Source organism: Falco peregrinus, chromosome 1, assembly GCF_023634155.1.
Source record: "Falco peregrinus isolate bFalPer1 chromosome 1, bFalPer1.pri, whole genome shotgun sequence".
Classification (NCBI taxonomy): domain Eukaryota; kingdom Metazoa; phylum Chordata; class Aves; order Falconiformes; family Falconidae; genus Falco; species Falco peregrinus.
The window spans coordinates 73,255,539-73,279,868 of record NC_073721.1 but is presented as its reverse complement, the minus strand read 5'-3'; the positions used below and the strand labels follow the sequence as shown (position 1 = coordinate 73,279,868).

Here is a 24,330-nt window from a genome sequence, read left to right as displayed (position 1 = left end):
ATTCCCTTATCTTAAAAAAAGAAAGAAAGAAAGAAAGAAAAAAAAAAAAAAAGAAAAAGAGCTGTATTCATGGAGGCGTGAGAGAGAGCACAACTTAGTCCAAATCAAATTCACCACCTACTCATTTTGGGGTGCAAACAGAAACTTTTGCCAAAATAATCTGTACTAGTATACCTCAGTTAACCAATACAGAGGTATGCAAATCCTGACAAGTTTTAGCATTAAGTCATTTTTCACGCATCTTTACAAGAATCAACTGCATTTAAAAAATGGCCCCATCAAAAGAAAAATCAAGACCAATTTCAAACAATGAATGTGCAGCACCTGAAAAGATGTGATTTCATAAGTCCTACTAAGTTACCTATCCTTTAACAACCAATATATCAACAGGGAAACGGACTCAAAACAATAATTTCATCTGCTAATTACTTCAAAAAGGTTGTTATCACATTCATTATACCACAATCTTCTCCTCTTCTGTATTAAAAATATTTGCAGTATATCTTACAACAGCATGTAAGCTATTGGTACATTACAACCACTTTTTGGTTTGACTTTATTTGCTCATTTTTAATTCAAGGCCACTGTCAATGACTATGGGTTTATTCACACAAACCTCCTCCTGACTAACTTACAGACTGGTAATTTTTGCAAAAATAATTCAGCCCCAGACATTCACATGCAAAGAATTTTCAATAAATAGCTTATTGGAAAAACACACAAATGCTGTCAGGTAAAAATATACACAAAGTTAATCCAACTGAAAAAGCATTCTCCAGCTTGCAACAATCTGATGCTGTTAATTCTGGAACTGAGGAGTTGAATAGATGTTCTCAGAAATTTCCTTAAGATTCACACACTGAAAAATAAAGCGTGATTTCAAAGATACACTCAGTGGCGTGAGCTTCCGGGATTAAGAGAGGATGTAAATTTTCCTTACCTATAGTTGACTGTAACAGAAAATGTTATTGTGTATAGCTTCAAAACTTCCATACAGTACTTCAAGACTTACTGTAAGGATATTACAAGCACTAAGTCTCACTGTACCTTGCTGCATTTGATAAAACGGCTGAACAGGAAGCAAACGAAACAAAGAGAGACACCATCCAAATCCTGATTCATAGATCTCCCAAATCCTTTTGCTTCATACGTGCACTGCAAGTTGCAGCATGAAACTAGAATGACTACCACATACACAGTAACCCAAAATAAAGACATGTATTTAATTAACATATCTCTTTATGTATACACACACCTCTCTCAATACAAGTGCTTTTATGCACAATCAACACAGAAATCCAGCTTTAAATAAAGGCTAGCTCAATACAGAAGACATAACACGGAACAATCAAATACTGCATCTATCGCTGCATGCTGTTGTTTTGTGATTAAGATGGTTTTATATATATGCACCAGAAGTTGTACAGAGAGACACAGTAGACACCAAACATTGTAAATGGAACGCCCAAATAAAGCATGCACTCACTGCCTAGGAAGCTGTGACCCTTCTGTTCCCCATAGTTCACAATAGGTTCACAACAGCCTCAGATGCCAGAATAAAGTAATTCACCTAATGCAGCTTACTTGATGACTGCTGAATCTAATGTGGAAACTGACACTACCACAAACGCCAATTTATTTATAAAATAAAACAACTAACTGTGCCTGTGTGCAGACAGACTTCTGAGATTGAGCTGTCAGTATAGTCTAGAAAAAGTTGTTTTTCATAGGTCAAAAAATCAGCAGATTTAAATAAGCAGCCTTCACCGTATTTACTGGTGGATCTATGCAAAAGCCCTTTGCTTAAGTAAAACATTCCAGTGCTCCTCTTTTGAAAAAGCAGACATAATACAATCTTTTTGTTAGTTTTACTAAAAAAAAAATTAATATGGAACACTTGCTCAAGGAACATGAGTAAGTCTCAATTTTTTTCTATTCTTCCACAAACTCACCTATTCTCATTAAAAAAAAAAATGAAAAAAGGAAAAAAAAGATGCTGGCTGTACATGCACAACTTCATGTAGTAATGCTTGTTCTTGGCGTACATTCCAGGACAAATTCAAACCATCAGCAGTTTCCATTCCTGGCCCATGTGGACTCACACACTCCAATGCAAACAGCTTCCTCCATGCTCAAATACAAAATGCTTTAAAAGAAGAAACTTTTATTGGAGGATCTCCGAGCACTGAGACAATGCATTACTGTTCACGTTTACCCTCTGAGGCAAGGCAGATTTAAATGTTTCAGCAAATGTAAGAGTCTTTAAAGAGAGCCCACATTTCCTGCCTCACATGCTTTCTTTGTTTCACATATTTAATTCCACTTAAATTATTATAATGACACTTTTGGCTGAACAAAGAAAATTCCATTTTCCTACTGCAGTTTTTCACTCTAGACATCACAGCACTATGAAAGAGGATGTGAGCATTCTCACTGTGTCCCCAGTGCCCAAGAGAAACACCCCAGGGGGGAGGATTCCTGTGTGGATTAGAACCAGTGGCTGCAATGCACTATCCATTTCCATGTCCTCAAATCTTTCTCTACTGCAATTCTTCTCCATGATACCTCTATAATTAAAAACACCTCCTAGGAACAGCTGACCATTCCTCCATAAGTGTGTGAGAGGACAGCAATTAAAGGTACTTTCTAAAAAAAAAAAAAAAAAAAAAAAAAAAAAAAGAAATAAAATTAAATAGGCCCAAAATCCTTAAGCTGGTGCCTTCACAGATCCCACATGTTCAAGTAACAAAAAACTTGGACCATTTTCTGGTCAGCTGGAATTGCAGACTGTTTTTGGGCAGACAACCAGCAAGCATCTAACTTATCTTTACATCCAGATGTTTTTGGAAAAAAGGAGATTTACAGTATCTTTTTTGAGGTATTAGCATATAGAAGGAACTGGGGAAACTAACTCTCAGCATGCACAATTTTAATAGTGGTAAGTTATCAAAGAGAAATGAAATAAGAGGCAAGAAAAGGAAAAGTAAGAAATGTTAAAAAAAATAAATAAAAACTTCAGTATGTTAAGTCTTGCTGTTTTCAAGGATCTTTAGCTTAATCACAACAGGGATGGGCTCACAGGACAGGCAAAGCACTGAAACGCTGCCTGCAACGTGAAATCATCTGAGCAACCAACTGCTGTTGGGCTGCACTGGTAGCTGTAGCAAATAAAGCTACCATCCTGCCAGAGGACATGTACTTAAAGAAATCATTGCAAGACACCATTATTAAAAGCCCAGCTTCTGCTATCATGATAATTGTCTCCTATTCACTTGCTGGAAGTGTTGAGACTACATATTTGATCATTACCATTCATCAAAAATCTGTATCTGTCACCATTTCAAACAAATAGCTAGTACAGCTTTGGAGAAGCAAAAAATAATTTATAAATCCTTAAAGAACAAGTATTGGAACATACAATTCCTAAAGTTGCTTTGCAATAGATTTATTATACTAAAAGAGTAACACCAAGCTCTGCAAACAAGGATTAAACCAGTAGATCAACCTTAGTCTAAAAGAACTGAGGTACAATCTTTAAAAGGCTTGAACATAACAATATGATCAGCATATAACTTCTGTCATCTTTCTATCTGCAAATCTAACTCTGCTTGATAGATTTTTATTTAAATTAGGACAATAGCAGCAGCCACTGCACAGGCCAGAAAAAATCTACTACAACCTACTAATGTGTTCACAACTTTTCAAAGTATTTACTTTCTGGGGAAAGGAGAAAAAAAAAGAAAATCACTTTCCAGAGTTCTTTGTAGGCAGTCACATTTCCAATTCATTTTTGTCAAATAAGCTTTCAGTGTAACTGATTCATCTCAATAAAATATTAATTATAAAATATGAAAATTACAGTTAAAGTGCATTTGTAGAAATTTAAAATATAATCAATTTTACTTACATATGTAACTACAAAGTAAACCGCCTGCCCAGTGAAGTTGAACTAAACATAAGCAGACTTTGGAGATCTAAGTGGTTGGGTTAAACAGAGGCATAGCAAAAAGGCAGTTTGGAAGTTAAGCTCTGATAGATTGCAATGTGATTTTTGCACTAAATCAGAACCTGCTGCGTATAGGAATACACACTAATATCATGCAATGTTATTAACTGTAGTACATCCTACATAACTAACACAGTAAGTCATGGCAACTACTCTGGCAAGACATCACACAGGAATCTGATTTTGCCTCATTGGCACGAATAACCACAGATGCTCAGTAAGGACAAACTCTGCAAGTACCAAGTACTGATCACTAAAAAACCCAGATGTTAAATGGATTAATAATTCACTGGACAGGTTGTCAGAGATGTAAGATATTAGTACAGTATTACCTGAAGGTATTTTAAAGAAAAAAGAAAACCAAAAACCAACCCAAACCAAACCAGTTTCAGCTAGCACACAGTACTCTTGCCACTGGCTTACTCCAACTAGGATACCTCAGTATGCTCTTAAAATCATGTTTTCCAAATCCTCACAGTTCCATTTTCATTCCTCCTCATGTAACTGCTATTGCTACAAACTGCAAATCTCTGCATATTACAGTCATCTATTAAATGGAATATTCCAAAAGAGAAGGAGGGAACAGAGTTGGGTGTCTCAGGCTAAGTATTTTGCATTTTCTGAACTGTAACCGGCAACAACCACATCTGGGAAGAAAAAAAAAAAAGAAAAAAAAAGGAAGGAAGGAAATTATAATTATTTTCCTTTTTATTACTTTAATGCTAGGAAAGAGTACAAAAGCAGAGTAATACAATGGGATAAGACATAACAATAAGGTATTAAAGCATTCTATATTTCATCCATCAAAGATGAATGAACTTTCCCTAGTAAGTATAAATATTTTATTCAATCACTCCAAATTCATGAGCAAAATAAGTTACTGGCAAAACGCATAATTCTTTTAAGAATGGAATATATCAGGTTCTTGGGATATCAGAATTTCTGTAGGGGCAGAAAGACCTCTGTGAAGTATTACACCAACAGTTTACTTGAGGGAAAACAAGAACTGTGTAAAAGTAGTAAACCATCTGTTGGCAGTGTCCTGATATTTTCTAGCAGTTAAATAATTTTCTTTCTGGCAAAAAACACAAGCTCAACACGTTTCTGACATGCCGCGTACTTCTTTCCAGGAATCCTCCAACAGTTACAAGCATCATCCACTTCAAAATGGGTGAGCCCAGTAAAGCTTGTAAAACTGTGGAGTCTTGAAAACTGAAGTAATTACAAAAAACTGGTCTGCTCCAGTGTTTTGTTCAAAGGGTGTTAACCTCAAGAATTATTAAAAATGCTATCCATGGCTTTAATCCCCCTGCTGCGATTGATTGCTTAGCTCTGCAATCGTGATAGAATTCAGGAAAAGAAAGAAAGAAAAAAACAACAAACCAAAAAAACCAACACTGCAAAGAGAACTTGCATGTTTGAGAACTTTTTTTTTTTTTTTCCCCCAAAAATGAATGTTTTGTTGTTTAGTCTCACAGAAATGTGAGAAAAGCCAGAAGGGAAACTACTGGCTTCTTCCTCTCCCTTGATGTTTTCATAGTAATTTGCAATCAGTGATCAGTGGTAGAAGTATTCTATTTTAGCAACCAGAAAATTTCCATTAAACATGGAGCTGGTGGGGAGAAATTATTTTGTCAAGTAATAGCCTGTTGGGAACGAGATATTCTTCTTTTAAAGTAAAAAAAAAAACAAAGATGACAACTGCTTCCCCCTCTGCATGCTTTCAGGGTCCAAGTACTGAATTCTTGAGGATGTGAAAGCTCTCATCAGGTTTATGAATCTGGACAAAACAGTAATTTTTAGATTCAGACCTCTTACAGATAAGTATGGTATTAATGATTGTATGGGATACCTGTAGAACACACAGTAACGTTTTACAGTTCTACAATGAACTCTGAGATCAAGAGTGTGAGAGAGTGATGAAAGAAGGGAACCTAGATAGCTAAAACAAAATGATCCTTCTCTAGTTCTTTCTATTAAGTGTTTTTACGTTTTCACAAAAGGGAAATAGTGGAACACCCATCTCTTAATATTTTCACTTCCAACTGTTACGTATGTTTTGCATGCCTGAACTGAAACGATATAACATGGAGATTTGAGAAGTTGGGCCAAATAGTGACATCTGAATTTGTGTAAGAAGCATCCAATCCAAGGAGGCGCGGCAGGACAGGACGATGCAACACAAAACCTCTGCAACATTCATTCATAAATTTAGGGGTAATTCTATGCTTCTTGCACACATAACTTACATTTATAACCCTTAGGTATCTATCCTTTTCATATGTCAAAGTAGGAGGGCTTTTTAAAAAAAACCCAAAAAACAACAAAACATCCAGTGTACATTAGACTGCCAGACGATACCAGCTCAAATCAATGTATCAGAAATCCTTCCAATCTTAATCTCAACCACAACTTTACTGTTAATAGTTTATGTTGTCTCTAAACAGTGGGCACAGCCAAAGAACCTGAAATAACATTGTCTCTCAATATATCTTCACAGGCTTACACAGAGACAATTACAGCACCAAAAGTACACCAAATTTAGAAATACACATTTTCAAATGAACTAAGAATTGCAATGTCCCCCAAGAAAACTCTGTAAGTATACCTTACATTAGACCAAGTGATCTCTTTGCTATAGGCTTTTCAGTCCATATATTTTGTGGACATAGAAGAACAATACCAGCCAAAAGACTTATAAAGGTATCAGTAGCATTATCTCCTGACCCGTAACTCCCGAAAACCACCCACCTACAAAATAAGCTACATTAAAAGGAAAAGATTAATTTAATAATATTAATGGTCCACATCAAACTTCACTTTACCTTTTACTTTACTTTTTATTTCTTAGTCAGTACATAAATAAACATGGCTTCAGAACCTGATGCTTGTCCATTCATTAGACTAAACCAATATAACAATTTACTTCAAACATATTCATTTCATAGTGGCTAGTAAGATTTAGAAAGAAGCTTGAGAACTTACACAGGTAGCCTAAATTCACAATACACATTTACAATTTCTACCACCTAAGGATATGCATGTTTAAGATGATCTATAATACATATAATGACAGAAGAATTTATCTAATGACTTGTCAAGACAACATACTCAAGAACTTTTAATCAAATGACATTAAGGCTCATTTTCTGTGCCTGGTTCATATAAATCAAAAAAGTACTTTGGCAACATTAAATGAATAATAAAGAAAAACCTCACTACATCTGCTTTAGATTTGCAATCTAGACAGTAACCAGCAGTTACCCTGCTCACAGAAGAAAAGATACAGGTGAAACAAATGTATGTTTGTCAAAACAGTATGGGTACAATCAAAAACCTTACAGAAGCAAGCAAACCCAGCTTCCAGTGAAGGGAGACATTGAGAACATTCGTTGAAATACCAGTAAAAATTTAAGCAAGTACATTAACTCCAAGTGCAAGAGGCCCTTGATTTAGAAGCTCTTCGCAGGTGGCATAGTTATAAAATATTTTGCCACAAGAGACATTAAGTTCTTCACGTTCCAGATGAAAAGATCAAACTTGTTTCTTCAACCCATATAACATCTCCTAGCAGGACAGCAGACAGAACCCACAGTCTACCAGAAGAAGAAATAAACTGAGTATGACCTATAAAAAAGGGGAGGGGCAAAGCACTATGATGACATCAGAAGAAGAATAAATAAATTGCAGTGGGAATATGTAGCTCCTCATTTTGTTGACCTACCACGGCTCTCCCCTCACACACTGAGGAAGTCATTTCATCACAAAAGGCAGATTGGTCAAGCATGATTTACCATCTTCGCTCTTCCTACTCACCTTCTTGTCCTTCATGTGCCTGGAAACAGCTTCCACTGACAAAACACAAGACCTGCTATGACTTCCAACAACAAAAAGGAGGCAGAGGGGGAATACAGGGCAGGTGTTCTATCTTTCACATCGCTTCATTGCCTTCACACCATTTCTCAGCTGTGATCCTCTGCATGCTCTTCCAGCACCTCACTGGTGACTTAGGTTCTTTAGATGCTGATGTTTGACTGCTGTACCAAGCACAGATTGTGGGCAGAGACACTCAGCCCAAACAACGGAAAAAGGGTGGCAAACATACCAGTTAAGAATGCTGGATCTTTAAAACTTACCCAGTGGAGATGAGCAAGATCAGAACTACTTGCTGCAGCCCTGCAGATATGGTCAAATACATACATGGGAGGTAAGCATAACAGACTTTTGTCTGTACTTTTTAATTGCATTTTAAAATGAGAAGACTTTCCACAAAACACTTCTGGGACTCTACTTCTGTCAGACACAGATACAGTATGTTGCAATTCCTGCAACTGGCATTTATCCTCAGAGTTTATTCTGTGAGAAAGAGGTGAAACAGGTAATGGTGGTGACAGCTCAGGGAGTAAGTCTCTGTACAGTTATTAAATTTTTTTTTTCCATAAATAGTAATGTGCCATTTCCATGCAACAGTGGCTCCAAAGTAGAGAACTTCACTGAGGGTTATCCCCATTCAGTGACTTCTCAGTGAAAAAGTAAACCCACTGCTTCAAGGCTACTGACTTCAAATGGTTTCTACCCCAAAATGTCTCTTTCAGGGATAAGAGAGAGGTGTCCCCACCTCCTTGCTTTCCATCCAAGAATGAGTCTCTTTTTTTCGTCTCCTTCGAACTGACCCCTAGGATAAGACAATGTGAAGAGGTACAAGTGCGATCATACATGTTTAAGAGTCAGGAAAAGATGACGACTCCTAAGGACTTGAGCAAAACACACCAGTTGCAAAAGATCGCAGCCCAGCCAGGAACAATAGATGCTTCATTCTCCTGCGGCAACAGATACGAAACAAGGTTGTGGAACAAGGTGGCACCATCCCTGACTGGGTTTCAGATATCTGAAAGGATACGTGGCAAAAAGCTGTTGCCTCTCCAACAATGAAGTTAACTTACAAAATGTCAAACCTCGACTTTCAGAGCCTAAGAATTATGTTAGTTTTTAAAACTGCAGTGTCCAAATATAAACAAGCTATTGCTTCAGGAACTAAATTGCTTGTTTCTTTTACTAAAGAATCCTAGGTGCTAGTGCAGGCCAGGCCTCCACTCAGAAGCACTGAAGGTCTCCACAAAGGTCATATTATGGAGTGCAGTTTAGGTGTGGAGAAGTCACTACAGCTATCACAGGATCTGGCTAGACAAGGGGCTGACTCAAACATGTGTGGGACAGGAGGTCAGAGAATGTCTGAAGAGAGATGTATGAGAGGAGGATGGAGAATGTCTGACCTGGCAGGAGATGAGAGAACAGCTGGGTATTGTGAAGGAAAGTAAGGAAGATAAACATGGTTATCTAGTAGCAAAAAGGTGTCTGCACGCTTGTAGTGATACATAGCTATGTAGCTGCATGAATGGTTTCTGCCCTGAGCCCGGTGGTACATACAGCTGGAATTTGTATCCGGGCTCAGAGATATAAATACAAGCTTCTCTGTACAATGACATGTCTCTGGTTGAACCACAGCCTGAGTCTGTGCCTTTGTACGCCACAGACATGGGAAGTGGTTCAGTGGTAAGACATTCGTGCCCTAATGGTCTTGCCAAGTGCAAAAGTAATTTCTTCATGCTTTAAGAGTCTTAGGATAAACCTTCTTCCTCAATTTATGTGCAGCTCTAAGTCATATTAACATAAATAAGAGAAACTTTGAAAATCAGAACTCCCACAGAAAAGCAGACCCTAAAGAGGAAATAAAGACCATGGGAGGCCCTATGACTAATAGCTGGAATATAGGATCCCACTGCTTAATGAGATTGCCAGTTAGAGAGTATGAATGTGGGAATATATGCAAGAAACCCAGAGATCGGGCTGCTGACCACCATGGTAACAAAAGACCTCAGGAAGTGTGTGGGATCCAGCAGCTGAGGTACAAAACAAATTAAGGTTCTTTTAAAGGGACTGAAACTGTATCAAGTTTCCATATAAATCAAATATTTCTATTAAGTGTCAGAAAGGAAAGCTCAAGTGGAAGATGATGATGCTAACCCAACCGCATACATTTCTGCCAGCAAAATAGTTACCGTTCTCACCTTGTGAGCTACAGCACCAAATCTGGAGAATATGGTTACATGATATCCTTGCTAGACAGTATTTCAAAACCTACTACATCTACAGTAGTTAGAAAGAATGAAGTATTGAAAGTCACCTCAATTTCTTCTAAGAAAGTCCTAACTCAACTAAAACTCACAAATAAAACCTCAGAAAAAAAGCAAGTGCAGAAGAGAACAGCTTAATTTTCAACAACCATTTTCCATCTACTAGTGCCAAAATACTGCTTTTCAAGTAGCTTGTGTTTAAAATCCGATTCTCTTTGAAACGTTTCTGTGCTACTTTTTGCCAGCCACTCAGAGTTTTTCCCTCAATGACAGTATTTACTCATAAATAAATTTGGGCCAAAACTGAACTGGCAACAACATACTGTTCCTCACCACTCTTGCCATATGCTTCATTCCCTCTCAATGCACTTCATTACTTTTAAAAGTATAGAAAATTTTCTCCAAGTCCCTTAACCCCGTTTAATGGGGAAGAAAAGGAAACTGCTCTCCTAGAAGAGAGCAAAAGGCCATGTGCAAGCCTAAGAAGAAGGTAAGTTTTCATGACTTCACAACATAATTTTTCTTTTCGGAAAACACAGTGAAAACCCTTAAGAATTCTGGTGATCTCATTGCGCTGAGACCAGCACAGTTCCCAAACCCATGACTCATTCCAATACCAGCAAAAAAATTGCTGGGGAGACAGATGTTTTGTTTATGACTACTTAATTCCTTCAGCATGTCTTGCTCAAAAAATGGCAGACTTCACTTTGTATCCAGCAGATAAAGCATGACAGTCATACTCCTGCCTTACTCTTTTCTAAATACTATTGTGATAAAACTGAAACAGCAGTGGATGCTGCTGACACTTGAACAACTTATTTAGGAAAACAAAAAAACTGTCTTGCCAATAAAGATTTAACTTCCCAGTTATAATCTGTAAAAATGCATAACCTCTAAATATTCAGGTTTCTGGCTTTAAAGTTTACTTCCATGGGTCTTATGCAGAGAAAAAAAAATATTACTATTTGTTTTCTGTAACATAAAAGTAAACCAAGGCCCAAGTACAGTTTATTAACAGATAATGAAATTGAAATAAATAACTTTCAGCATTGTTTAGTTTGACATCAAACCTCAAAACAATTAAGCATTTTCATTCACATAGTTTTGTTAGTTAACTGTTTTTTTGAAGTCTTTCTCACTACACGCTTGAGTGACATCAGTGGAGTTACAGTAACTTAAGAGAAGTAACCGGTACATGATGCTTGCCTCTTCCCTTTGTATCCATTTTCATCTACCCCTAAAACACACAGAATCCCAGTATCAAACAGTTCAACAGATACGTTTATTATGATGCACACTTGTGTTCTCTCCCACCCTGTGTCATCTCTGTATCCTCCTTTGCACATGGCTCATTGTTTTCTAACATAGTACTTCCTTCTTCCTATCCGGTTTCTTTTGCAATGCTGCTCTTAAGGTGTATCTAATTTGCATCCCAGTGAGGAAAACCAGCACTTCAAAACGTTAATGGAAGCTACATACCCAAACCTTAGTAAAATCCATGGAACGGGAAACCTTGTCAGACTGGTCAGACACACTGTCAGAAACTCCTTACTTCAAATTATTTTATTTATGCTCAAATATACTACATTTCTCTTGCATTTAAGGGGATCTCTGGTGTTTATGCAATACTGCAGAAGAAATATCTTTCTCACAGCATTCATGCCAAATACAAGAAGAGACATGCACCCATGCAGCTGAAATGTTAATCTGGAAAAAAACCCTATGGCAATTAACCAACAAATGTACACCTTTACTCACCTGAGCTACAGATGTAGCCCAAACTAAGACTAATAACTCTCAGAAACAGATGTAACTTGAGCTGGTGATGCAAGAGTTTAGCACTACTGTATGATGAATATAATTAGTTCCTTAGTACATTGTCTGCTTGTTTTGATATGAAAAATAAAAACCCCCACACCCATAATCACCACCTCCCTACCATCCTTGTTATGTACTTTCACAACAAAGCAATCAACATGCAACTGTTAAATTCAGGTCTATTAAGGGCATCGTCAGCTATCTGACAAAGATAGAAAGTACAGTTATAACAAGTTCAACCCACCAACACATCCCCTAGCTGGTTACTGCCTGATAACTAGAGAACCGCTAGGTTTAGAGAAGTGACTCTGTCCCATTCCCATTGCATTCTTCCCAGTAGGTTTGAGATTAATCTGGTTTCAGAGCAATGAAAAACAGTATTAGAATTATCCCCCCTTTTTGTCTACCTTAAATAATGTAAATCAAGCAAATTTCTCCCAAATGGAACAGGTGGCTCTGGTATATCAGTGAAAATACTCTCACAAAACCATTTGCTTTAATTAGCGCCCATAACAATATATATAAGAAAAATAAACAAAATTAGTAGTGCTATATATTATCTACACCCAACAGCAAAAAACAGGTCTTATTATGCCACAAAGTAAAATTAGCATGGAAAAAACTCTCCGACTTTTTGTTCTTGCTGTAAACCATATGATCTTTGGCACATCAATTAGATGAACAACGTTCTTCACATACTAATTCTTACTTAACATAAAGGAAAAAGAAAATACATGAATGGAGATGGGAATAGTGGAAGGAATCATCTCTTCTCAGCCACAGTTTAAATGCAGACTACAATTCTGCAAGAAGACATCTGCAAACAAGCAATGACAAGCTATTATTTTCATAATATTCGATCTGACCAAAAAAGAAAATTGTATGTTGAAAGTATCAGCAGGGTTACAGGAATAGAAATATTAAAATTGTACAGCACCTCTCTCTGCAACAGAGAACAAATTTACAAGAAGCATTTCAAAGAAATGGATAGTCAAGTTTTTAAAAAGCTACGGTTTATGGTGTCAAAAAAGCTTGCAAATGTTCACAATCTTTTGTGCTAGAAAATATCCTCAGTCCAGCCTTCTCCACACTGGACAACCACCACTGCTTCTGCTATGTTTTACTCTTTTGTTGCTGAAAATCCTCATATTGAAACAGACACTTTAAGCAATTATGTTAGGTATTTTAATTTTGCAGCTAAAGCCTTGCACAGGTTTTGCCAGGACCCTGACAGGCCTTACTGGCCCTGCCTCGTGCCCCTAGGCCTCCCCCCACCCTGCCCATGGCCCAGACCCCATGTCAGCCCCCGGGGCCATCAGCCTCAGTAGGGCCAGTCTCCAGCCCCCCACAGACCCTCACAGAGCCAGGCCCACCTGTGGGCCCACAGCCCAGCCTGGCCTCAGCCTGTTCCTACAGCCCTGCCTGGCCATGGTTCCCCTCAGCAGGCCGGGTCCTCTCCTCCACCTGCCCATGAGCTGATGGCCTGGCCTGGCCTCGCCTCATCCCCAGGGACATGCCCAATGCCCTGGGCTGGGGCTGCCCCCCAGCCATGGCTGCAAGCCCCAGCGGAGCCCCCACCGCTCCCAATGCCCCAGCCACAGGCAGCCACCAGCCAACAGGGCACCAGGGAAGGTTTAACCAACTCAAGAAACAAGAGTGACTCAGAACCACCAGCGGCTGTTTCCACAAAGAACATCAACAGCCTGAGTAAACATACTAAGCAGCCAGCAGGATCCAAAGCCTGTACCGGCTCAAGTTTTTTGCTATCACACAGTTATTCCAAGTCTCATTGTGACAGGGAAAGGGAAGAACAAAGGAATCGAGCAAAGGAAGTTGATTTCTACTTGCTTTCTTAAGGTTTGAAATAAACGGACTGCAGATCACAAAACACACTGCTGTGGAAGCTACCAGTGAAGGACAGCCAACCTGCAAGAGCAAAGAAGCAAAAGGATAGAAACAGTCAGGACCACCAAACGGTTGCTTGCACAGAGTAACATCTCCAATTAAGCAGCAGTAGCCAGCCTGAACTCTGCCTGTATCAAAGCAAAAGTAATTACGTAACAGCCTGCCCAGCACAGCAGTGGGAAGGAAGACAGAACACATCTAAAAGCTGTACCACTGAATCAAAAACTTTGTGCTTATTTGTGGTTAGCAAAGGCAGCAAGTACTTCAGAGCTGCAGATGGAGATCTTCAGATGGAGAGCTGTGAAACTTCTGCAAAATGACAGCAGCAGCCTGATTTGACTTTGACCTAGAAAGGTTGCACCATGTCCCTTAGTCACCATGCTCCTGCAGGCAAGCCTCAGTGCACAGAGCCAAAGTGAGTAATGACATTCTTAGAAGCCCCAGCATCGCAAGAACATACTAAGTCCTTCTGACAAACCCTGAGCTGAGATTTAGTGGGAAAGAAAAATGGTATGCGCAATTCTAGTCTAACACAAACCAATTTTTAATGTGGTCTGTGACATTGGCAAGAAATCCAAATTAGATAGGAGGCAAAGGCCCTTGGCAGAGCCTTGCCAGTTCTCCCACTCTAAATCAAGATTATGAGCTAACCACTTTAACAGCAGCACAGTAATTAGAGAGCCCAACACATCAGACCGGTGTCAATAAAAATTCCTTCTTACTCAAACACAATAGTTCATACATAATAGAAGTAACTGCTCAGACTGCAACTGATCCTTATCAATGTTTGTCAGCATCCTGGAGGCATAATCCCATTCCAGTGAGAAGATAAAAACGAGCAGACCAGAAAGGAGAATTCTATATTAAATGGTCTTGCTCCACAGTTCCATATGGTACCCATATGGTCAGCAATGAGCAGTCTTCTGAATATCAGGGAGACTCTGGTCCATAAACATGAAGAAAGTAAAAGAGAGATCAATCCTTAAAATTGTATGTCTGAACAGAAAGAAAAAAAAAAAGTTCAAATAGCATTGTCATTGTACAGGTGAAACTGAAATCAACATTTTCAATCAGATTTTTGAGCAATTTGTGCCATTGTTCAGAAAGCTAAAACTTTCACAGATCACTAGTATATGTAATTATCAATAAGATACTGACTACAAACCTTAATAGCTTGCTTAATTCTACCTCTCAAAATGCTGGCTATATATAAGCGACTGCAACTTCTCCCTGAACAGTTATTAGAAATTTTGAGGTCATATTTCGTAATAATCCATGGTGAATGTCGAAGTTTTCATTATGTCCATAGGTTTTAACCACTTTTAGTCAGTCAATGTAATGAAATGGAGAGCCTAACTACCCATTGTAAGCAAGCACTGTTATACTCATTGACAAAACAAATGCTGCTGCTTCTCAGCCTTCTCTGTTGCATAAGGAGTCAAAGTTTTGAGATTTGAAACAGAAAATAGCAATAAAATGTAAATAAACAAGCAACTTTGCCAGGCCAACTACCAGTGAAGAATTACTGATAGTAGGGGAACACCAAAATAACAAACCAACTTATTTCTGGGGACAGGAGTAGAAAGTGGGGTAGATTTTGTTCTGGAAGAAGTTCAATTCATATTGAAACTTGAAGAACAAACCTGGAAAGATCCTGTCCCTCCTGGGGACAGCTTCAGCACACATTTACAACTGGTGCTTCTCTAAGCAGTTTGTAAACCATCCCAAGGTAGCCTCCTTCTAGAGGTATTTTTGCCCCCAGGAGATGAAACCAGGAAACATTCCTACATCAGTATAAACCAGAGGAAACTCATGACTTCATGCATACAAGATAAAACAAACAAAGGGAACAAGCTATTCCTTAGCTTGTTTTAATATCCTTTAATCGTACTTACTACTGTCATTTACACCACTCAAGCCTCCACTGCTTCTGTGTAATAGTTTAAAGTCACGAACACTGCTGAAGTACATAAGTATCTTGAAAAGCACAGTAAAACTAGTAATATGTCTTTTTTTTAAGACACTACTTTTCATGTATTTATGTAAAAAAATAATTTGAACAGCATTACAAATATAGATCTCATAAACCCAAATTTAAAGCAGAAAAAAATTAAGATATCTCTAGTTAGTACTTGATAATCTTTTAATCTAGTATTTGACAGATCAAAAGACTAGACATCTGTCCCTCCAAAAGACAACCATTTACTTATACTAGCTTCAGAACATACAGCTCATGTTTGACAGATACACACGTCCTGTTTGCACCACACTTAATTACATTGCTTCACCAAGCATTCCTCTATTACATGAGCATTCTGGATTACATCCCGGGTTCATGCCCATGCTTGTGACACATTAACATGAGGTAATTGCAGTGCTTATGCACAGGACAAAGGCACACACAGACTCACAGGTCACATGCATCCATGCTAGAATAGCTCAGCACTTTAGGAGCAAGCAGTAGATGGTACGCTGTACCAACTATAAATGGTGGTGCTGAGAAGTGTTACAAGATAGACTCCTTTCCAGCTGCAAAAGAGATCTCACAAACCCATTAAAAGCAGTACAAGGGGATTCATGCAACCTACAAGCAACTGGACAAAATTTGTGTCTATTTAGAAGTGGATTTGAAAACAGTCATTTATACTAAAGTTGCCACTTTTACTTAACTAAAAATCCACAGAGAGCCATCAAGCACCAAAAAGGAGAAGGATACCAGAGACATTGATAGAGCATACTCATAAAGAGAGGTTAGGTGAAGCACTACATGAATCTGGTCACTCTCTAGTGACAGCTGAAATCAAATTAAAAACCTAAGACTCCAACTCGTATTAAATTTTCCTTATGGTTGTTAATTTCTTCAAACAAAATTACATGCATTCCTAGAGTTACAAAGTTTCTGCCCCAAGACTGAACAGTATTTCTGGGATGATGACACATGCTTACTACGCACTTCCAGAAGAGACACAGCTACTTAATATTTCATGTAATTTCTTTTCAGTTTCCCATGAATTACTGAACATGTGAATTTTTTTACCTTGAAGAACAGCAAAGAAAATTTTTAAAAGCAACCTTATATTGTATGAAAAAGCAAGGTGCCAATTACCACCTTTTAGTGCAATCACACAAAACAGAAAGGTCATCTGTGGGCAGAGAGCACATGTCTTCCTTTAATACAAAGAAGCAAAAGATATTATAAGCTTCACTGGCATACGGTAACATTTTAGGCTAAGAAGTAGTTTAATAACACAAAGCACTCCAAATCAAACAAACAAACAAACAAGATAAAAATGAAAAGGTTAATCTTTATGTAATTAGTGGCAATTATGTTCCAAGCATATAAACAGATGCAAACTGAAAACATACTGAAATAAAACACTAGATTTGGAAGTTCACATTCATAGTACCTTTCTTCTGTCCCATGTAAGTTTCCCTCTTTCCATTTTTCTTCTGAGGCAGCATTTCTACATATGATAACAGAGGGGTTATATGGTTTGTCCCTAGTATACTCACACTATTAAACCAGCAAGAAAACGAAAAAAAGGGAAAAAAGAAAACCCATATGCAAAGGTCACACTTCCAAGCTGTTTTCACTTGGGCATAGTGACAGTGTCCATAGGGGAAGATTCCCTTTCTCCTCCTGCTCTATTTCAATATGGCCTTACTTTGATTACATTCATAAACTTGTTTTGCCAAATTGGAAATATCTAGCAACACTGCTGTGGCCACTGGTGGAAAATGGTAGGCAAATGGACTTTCTTTGGTTGCTCTGAGGCTAGGATATGGAAAAGTAACACAGAAAAGGATCCTTTCTGTATCCAGAAGATGATGTAAAGTATCTGTGCTACCAATGAAGTCTAGAATTCAGAGTAGGTCACTGAAATAATCTGCATTAGGCAACCAGCACTGGCATTATTCAAGCTTCAGTATAACATCAATGCTCTTCTTTTAAAACTTAAACAATCATGAGCTCAAATCACTAAACAGGATTGATGCCTAATGACTTGTAGATTAAAAAAAAAAATAAAACAAAAAAAACCCACTTGCAACGAAGCATTTGGTTGCCTTAAGAGACTGCGTTTTTAGAGAACCATTCCTGGCAGTCTCTGTTGCACACACTAACAGAAGATTACGGAAACCTTTTATGAGAGGAACCACCACCACCCGCATCACCGTCAGACAAGGGGCGGGAATCACGTGATTGACTATCAATACAGTCATGACTCTAGTATTTGCCAGGAACCGTCTCTTAGAAGTTACTTCAATGTTTCTTTTTATTATGCAGTTTGAGAAAAAAAGTTTGTCTCTATGCTAAATCAGTACCAACATCCTTTATCTTTTAACATTATGATGATAATCCAGACACAACAGAAATACTGCTTTTTTCACCACAGTACTGCATTCTGTTCATCACCTCTACTACAAGTCAGTTGAGCTGTAACTCCTGTCCTTTGCTTACTGTTTGGATACACTTTGAAGGAAAGTTCTCAGCAATTCAAATCCCCAAATTTCATTCCACAACCTCAATACACAGAAGAAACAGTGATCTTACTTCATATAGGAGATTAAATCATTTATCAAATTCCCTAATATATGGATCTTCAGTATGTAACTTTTTTTTTTTTTTGGTGGAAGGGGGCAGCAGTATGCAGTTGGCATAGAAGAAAAGGATTTAGGAGCAAAGCATTGGGTCTCAGTACCAGAACCTTGGAACATTACCCACTCCGATCCACACAAGTCTGCATTTATTGGCTTTTTGGGTGTGCTCCCTGAAGGAGCAGAAGTTAGAGAAAAGTGACCAACTGCAACTTCAGTTCCAAAATAAATGCTTAAACTAACCAGATCTTTGAGCCCATTTCTTCCAATTCAAATATATTAGCAGACTACATTTTTGAATACTTCATAAAACAAGAACCATAAAAGCATTCTGTTTGAAGAACAGTGTTTTGATGAGAGTGCAATTCAGGACAGTTTAAATAAAATGCCCCCATTGCTATTACCCAACAACACACTTTTAACAAGAATGTTAATTACCTTATTTCCCTTACCTTTATTTAAAGAGAAGGGGCGGGGGAAACCTACAACACTGCAATCACACATGATTGAAGCTGGTGGTACAATCGTAGTATAACTTCAAAATACAAATGGAAAGGGAGAACAAAGGCCCCATGTGAAATAAACACCCACAACCTCTTCAAGTTACTTGAGCCTAATAAAAAAAATTTACAAGGTTCTGCCTCTTCCTGGGCTTTTAAAGCAACACTGCACAGTTTAGTTGAAATCAACAGACTATTCTGGCTACTACTGCTGTCCTCAGTGATAAGGAGATCAGATAAATTTCATCTTCCCTTCAAGCCCGTGTAATTTGGCTTTCATTCTCTTATTTGTCAATACCCCAAACAGATTAAGAGTAGACTCAGACTGTTGAAATGTAACTCAAAATTTAGAACAGTCCAGTTGTTTTGTGCAAGATACACTTTGTATATGTTACATTGACAAGTTTAGGCTATGATCAGAAAAGTACACAGCCATTCTTTGAGCATGAACACTCTGCAACAATTAGGCTTTGAAGAAACTGTTAATAAGGATACTTTGAGGACACATTGCCAACTTGGCAAGAAGACTCAAGGTTCATGTATCCTTAACTGAACTACCCTCATTGTAATGCAGAAGAATCAGACCCATAGGTCAAAAAAACCCTTGCCCAGGTGAAGACCCCTCCCCTGAGCATGCATGATCATAGAAATAGTTGTGTAACTGTATTATAACTGTATGTAAATTACTAACCAATCAGTGTAAAGAGGATAGATTTGAAAAATTACTAACTCTGTATAGATGTATCATGGAAAGTCACATTTGATTGGGCTTACTTTGTGGAATACTACCTTGCCTCTAGCTCCATGCGAACCTGAAATAAATAAGTAACGTCTCCCTGAGCATGTGAAGATTGACATATTGCATACCAGGCCATGAATCTGCTTTTCAGACAACAAGATTCAGAATAGACTTCAGCCCTACTCCTTGGCTATACTCCGTCAGCAGATTACTGGATTTTTTCATACAGTCCTCTCAAACCCAGTCAGCATGGACTGTGAAGCTCTCACAGGAAGGTTGCCCGACTCTCTCCTCCCTTGTACTGCAAGGACAATACCAGCTGTGTTTCACATACAGAGAGAAAGAACTAGGTCCTTCAACCACCAACAGGCTTTCTCTGTCAGGAAGACTCACTCTTCTCAGGATTTTATTTCCCAGTAGTAAAGAAGCCAGCTCACACAGCTGTGTTCAAAGAGGAACTGTGTTGCCTGTATACCAGCACATTTGGTGCCTTATGTTTACTTCAACACCTGTGAGCTTGCCTGAAATATGGGTCAAATGTTTGCAGAGCATTCAAATGTGTGTGGTATTCCAGCTTTTGCAAATATGTTAACTGCTTCAAGGTATTTGACACCCAGTCAGCCCAAGGTACAAACACCTGAAGAAGGCACATGTGGAAACTGAAATTGCTGCTCACCTAACTGCCACAAGTTCCTGCTCTTCTACTCAAAAAGCAGGTGGCCTGGTTAAATAAGCTATGTAAATCAGATTCAAGATCAAACTCAAATGCTTACTGTCCTTTAGTAATCTTTGCTGCTACACAATAGAATTATTTACTGCTCTGATGCCTTTTCACAACTGCAGTAAGAACAATTCAGATCTAGTATTTCCACATATGCAGCTTTAGAGCAGTCTTCACTAGAAACACAATTCTCTCCTCTGTTCATTTCTGAAAGGAAAGAAAAATGGCTTAACTCAGGGGTTTAGAGCCCTGTTACTATACAGTGGGAAGGGCAGAGCCCTGTGAGAATGTACGCTGAAGTCAAAAGGAAAGTATTTTTAAACAATTTTTCATCAACTAGAAGCCTGCCCTAAAATTGTTACAATCTTATTCAGATTACTGTTGCTAATATTCTTTTGTGATCAGACTCTTCAATGCAATGTGCATGGCATTCCACACCTTGTTTAACATCAAGAATTTTGCTAGTAGCTTAACGCTTTTTTCTTAAAGTCTCCTTTTAGTATTAAACGTTCATACCAATCATGCTGTAACCTGAGTAGGCATCCTGCTGCAACTACAGTGTTTTTCACCACTGTATCCAAGTGAAATTTGGCAAAAGGAGGGGACAGGATATACGAGAAAGGCAATCCAAGTGTGCAACACAGGATGAGGAGAAGGAAAGAAGAGAAGGAAATCAAGGAAGTCCTATTATTTTTCCTATGAAGACAAGTGTGCAACAGGGACAGGACACACAAAATAAAGGAGAAAATTCTTCCTCCAAGAGGAACAAAATCCCTAAGTGTCATGCATTCAACGGAGAGCCAGGATCCTGTTCTACACCTAAGTATCTTTAGTTAATGATGCTCTGTGCCTGTTACATTCAATAACTGGAGAAATCCCTGAGAGAGATCTTCAAGACAGGTAGTAAAAGCATCATCGATAATTCTTTATATTTAACAGCTCTTCCAGCAGCTCTCATATTATGCAAGGAGGATTCTGCCATGCATTTTATCATAGACATTACTACTAATATAATACATTAAACAGTATAAACAAAAGACAAAAGCAAAGAAATTCAAACAAACAAAAAATTATCCATACACCATAAAGATCATAAGGCACATATTTGCTTTGCAAATAACATTTTCACACCTAGTCTGGTAAGGGTCAGTTATTATGCTACCATCAGTGCATTAACTTTCTGATATTTGAATATGGCAAGTTTTAGTCTTTAAAGCAGACCACCTGGCTTACAGAATTCTTCCATGTTCATCAGCACCTCAGGTCAAAGCCAGACCTACATTCCTCACTGCAGTTTAACAACTGATTCCCAAGCCATAGCAAAAACACCCTAGAAACTTAAAAGGTCTGAACTAAAGCCTTGGCAGACATGAGAAATGTTAAATTTTTTTAAATTATTTTTTTAAGGAGAGTGTCTATATGCAATGCAGATACACAGTATGTATTTGAGGAGTGATGCTGAGCGAAAATATAAACTAAGAGACTAAATCCAGCATAAAAGGTACAGTGAGGCCACTGATGAATCTCAACACATACATACAGGCAAAGAAGTTTCAAACAAAGAGAACTACTGAATATCAGGCCCATTTAAGTTTGATGACATAGCAGGTACATGCACATATCTATGTATGCTTTCTTCTGGTCATTCTCCGCTATGGTAGCTGAACCTAGTTTTCCACAAGTTCAGATGTTTTCATCAAGATTCCAATAGCACTGAAAGCTTTTTAAAAATTGGGATACTATCAGGGTTGCTGTACTTAAAAAATCTTTATTATTCCCATTTATATGTTAGAAAGGTTTCAAAGAATAAAAACAGGAGTCAACTAAATTTTCAAAGTTAATGTCCCAAAATGCTCTGTAGAGGGGAAAAAAAAAAAAAAAAATCAGCTTAGGTTCTTTTTTTCTTAAGAACAAAACAAAGGGGGAAAAACCCACTAAATGAATGAACACCCACATGCAACAAATGAAACAAACCAGAAAACCCAACCAACCAACCAGAAACCCTACATGTTACTCCATTTGCCTGAAGAAACAAGTGTTTCATTTGCAAAGTATACCTGTCTCAATGGCTACTGAATCTATTACTATTTGAGAAGTAAATTTTATACAGGAAGTATTGCAAGAACAGACAGGCAACTCTGGTAAAATCAGCATCTATAAGGCAAGAGCCATGAGCGCAGGCACATAGCATCATACAAACACTGTTCTCAACTTCTTAATAGGCTTTAATTTCATTTGTACAAGGATACCAATTTGTCAAAAGGTACATCGTTATGAGAGCTGCTTCTAAATCCACATGAGAGATTCTGCAATTGAGGACAGAGTTAAGAGCATTCTGTGCTTTTAGTTACTATGCCTAGAGATGCTTCATTCTTTCTTCAAAGAGCAATCTTTTATATGGCCATCTGCACAGCAAGTGAAGAAAGCAAGGCATGTTTTTCAAATAAGGATGATATCAGAAAAATGTGGGTATAGCCCTAATAACCAGATGCATACTTTGAATCTTTGCAACTCATTATTTTTAGTTGCTCACTCAGCTTGACATCATTTATATACTTGAGAGAGACTATATGTTTACTGTAGGAAAGAATAATTGCACAGGAACTCCAAAGAGAACTGAAAGATTTCCATCTGGAATCAAGCAAGGATCTACTGTTGAAAAGCCTTCCAAAAATCTCGAAATGTTTTTTTGCCTCAGTTGTCCATTCAGTCCAAAGATTAAAAAAAAGTATTTATTCTATCAACACAGCAGACCAGCCAATAAATCATCTACTAAGATTTATGTTATCAACACAAAAACGCAACAGTGCTCTGAGCACTTTCATTCTCAGGTCTTCTGTGCACTGGCAATAAAATGAAACTCTTCAAACAGACCGCTGGTTTTATTCAGCTTCATACCCTAAACATGAGAGGATTTTTACAGATACCTGAATTTAAGACAATTCATATTTGAATTAAGTCCACACTTCTTCCAGCTTTTCGTTTCAGGATTTGCTGAAACAAGTTATCCAGCTCTGCTGATTTAAAAGTGTTTACTCCTAACAGCTATTATTTACTCAACGTGGGTGAAATATTTCACATTCTCCTGTCAGAGAGTAATAACTTATCTGGAAAGACTCAAAACGTAACAGTGGCATTTGGAGAACACTTACCTTTTATCCCTTGTCATCAGTAACTTCATTGTTTCATTTAAAAATATGCAACTCTCACAAGAACACTAGAAGAAACTTAGTGAAAGGGAAGAAAAGTGCGGAAAGTAGAAAAAAACAGAAGCTTGAAGGGAAACATCTCTACCCAAAGGATACCTTGTTTTCAAGATAAGCTGGAAAAGTCTGATTATTTAGATAAGAACACAAAACGAGGAAAGGGGAAAACTAACCTGTCAATGGAGGAAATAAATCTCTAGTCATTTTTTTTTGTCCAAAGATGCAGAAGTTAATGTTTAAGGAGAGGCATGACAGGGAAATACACACCTAAGCCCCTTAAGAAGTCCCAGGGGACTGCTAAATGAGGTTTGAAAGAGAGCAGCCTGATGATTAAAGACACATACAATGGAATACAAGATGAGAAATGCTGAAAAAATAGACAATTATAAAGACAAAAAATACAGAGTGAGATTAGACAGAGCAACACACAGCTGAGACCAGGTCACGGGAATAATGGGACATGTCTGAGGACAGCTGAACCAGTGCTACTGGTTCATTAATCAGATAAACACCTCCAAGAGCTTCCGCACCTCGGGGTCAAGAAGGCTACTCATTGCACCCCTCTGTGTTTCAGTAGTACCGAAGTCTCACTTGCTCCCATGTCAGAAATGTTTGTGAGGGACTGCTGGACTTTCCATAAGTCCTGTAATACCTCTTTTCCATTTTCAGAAGAGTTTATTCAGAATAGCTTACTGCAATACACTG

At 38.0% G+C, this 24,330-nt stretch overlaps 1 protein-coding gene across 1 annotated transcript in view; it reads right to left on the bottom strand.

Annotated features, from left to right (window-relative positions):
* STXBP6 (syntaxin binding protein 6) overlaps nt 1–24,330 on the bottom strand; it is a 121,988-nt gene that overhangs the window by 87,812 nt on the left and 9,846 nt on the right. The window lies entirely within an intron of this gene.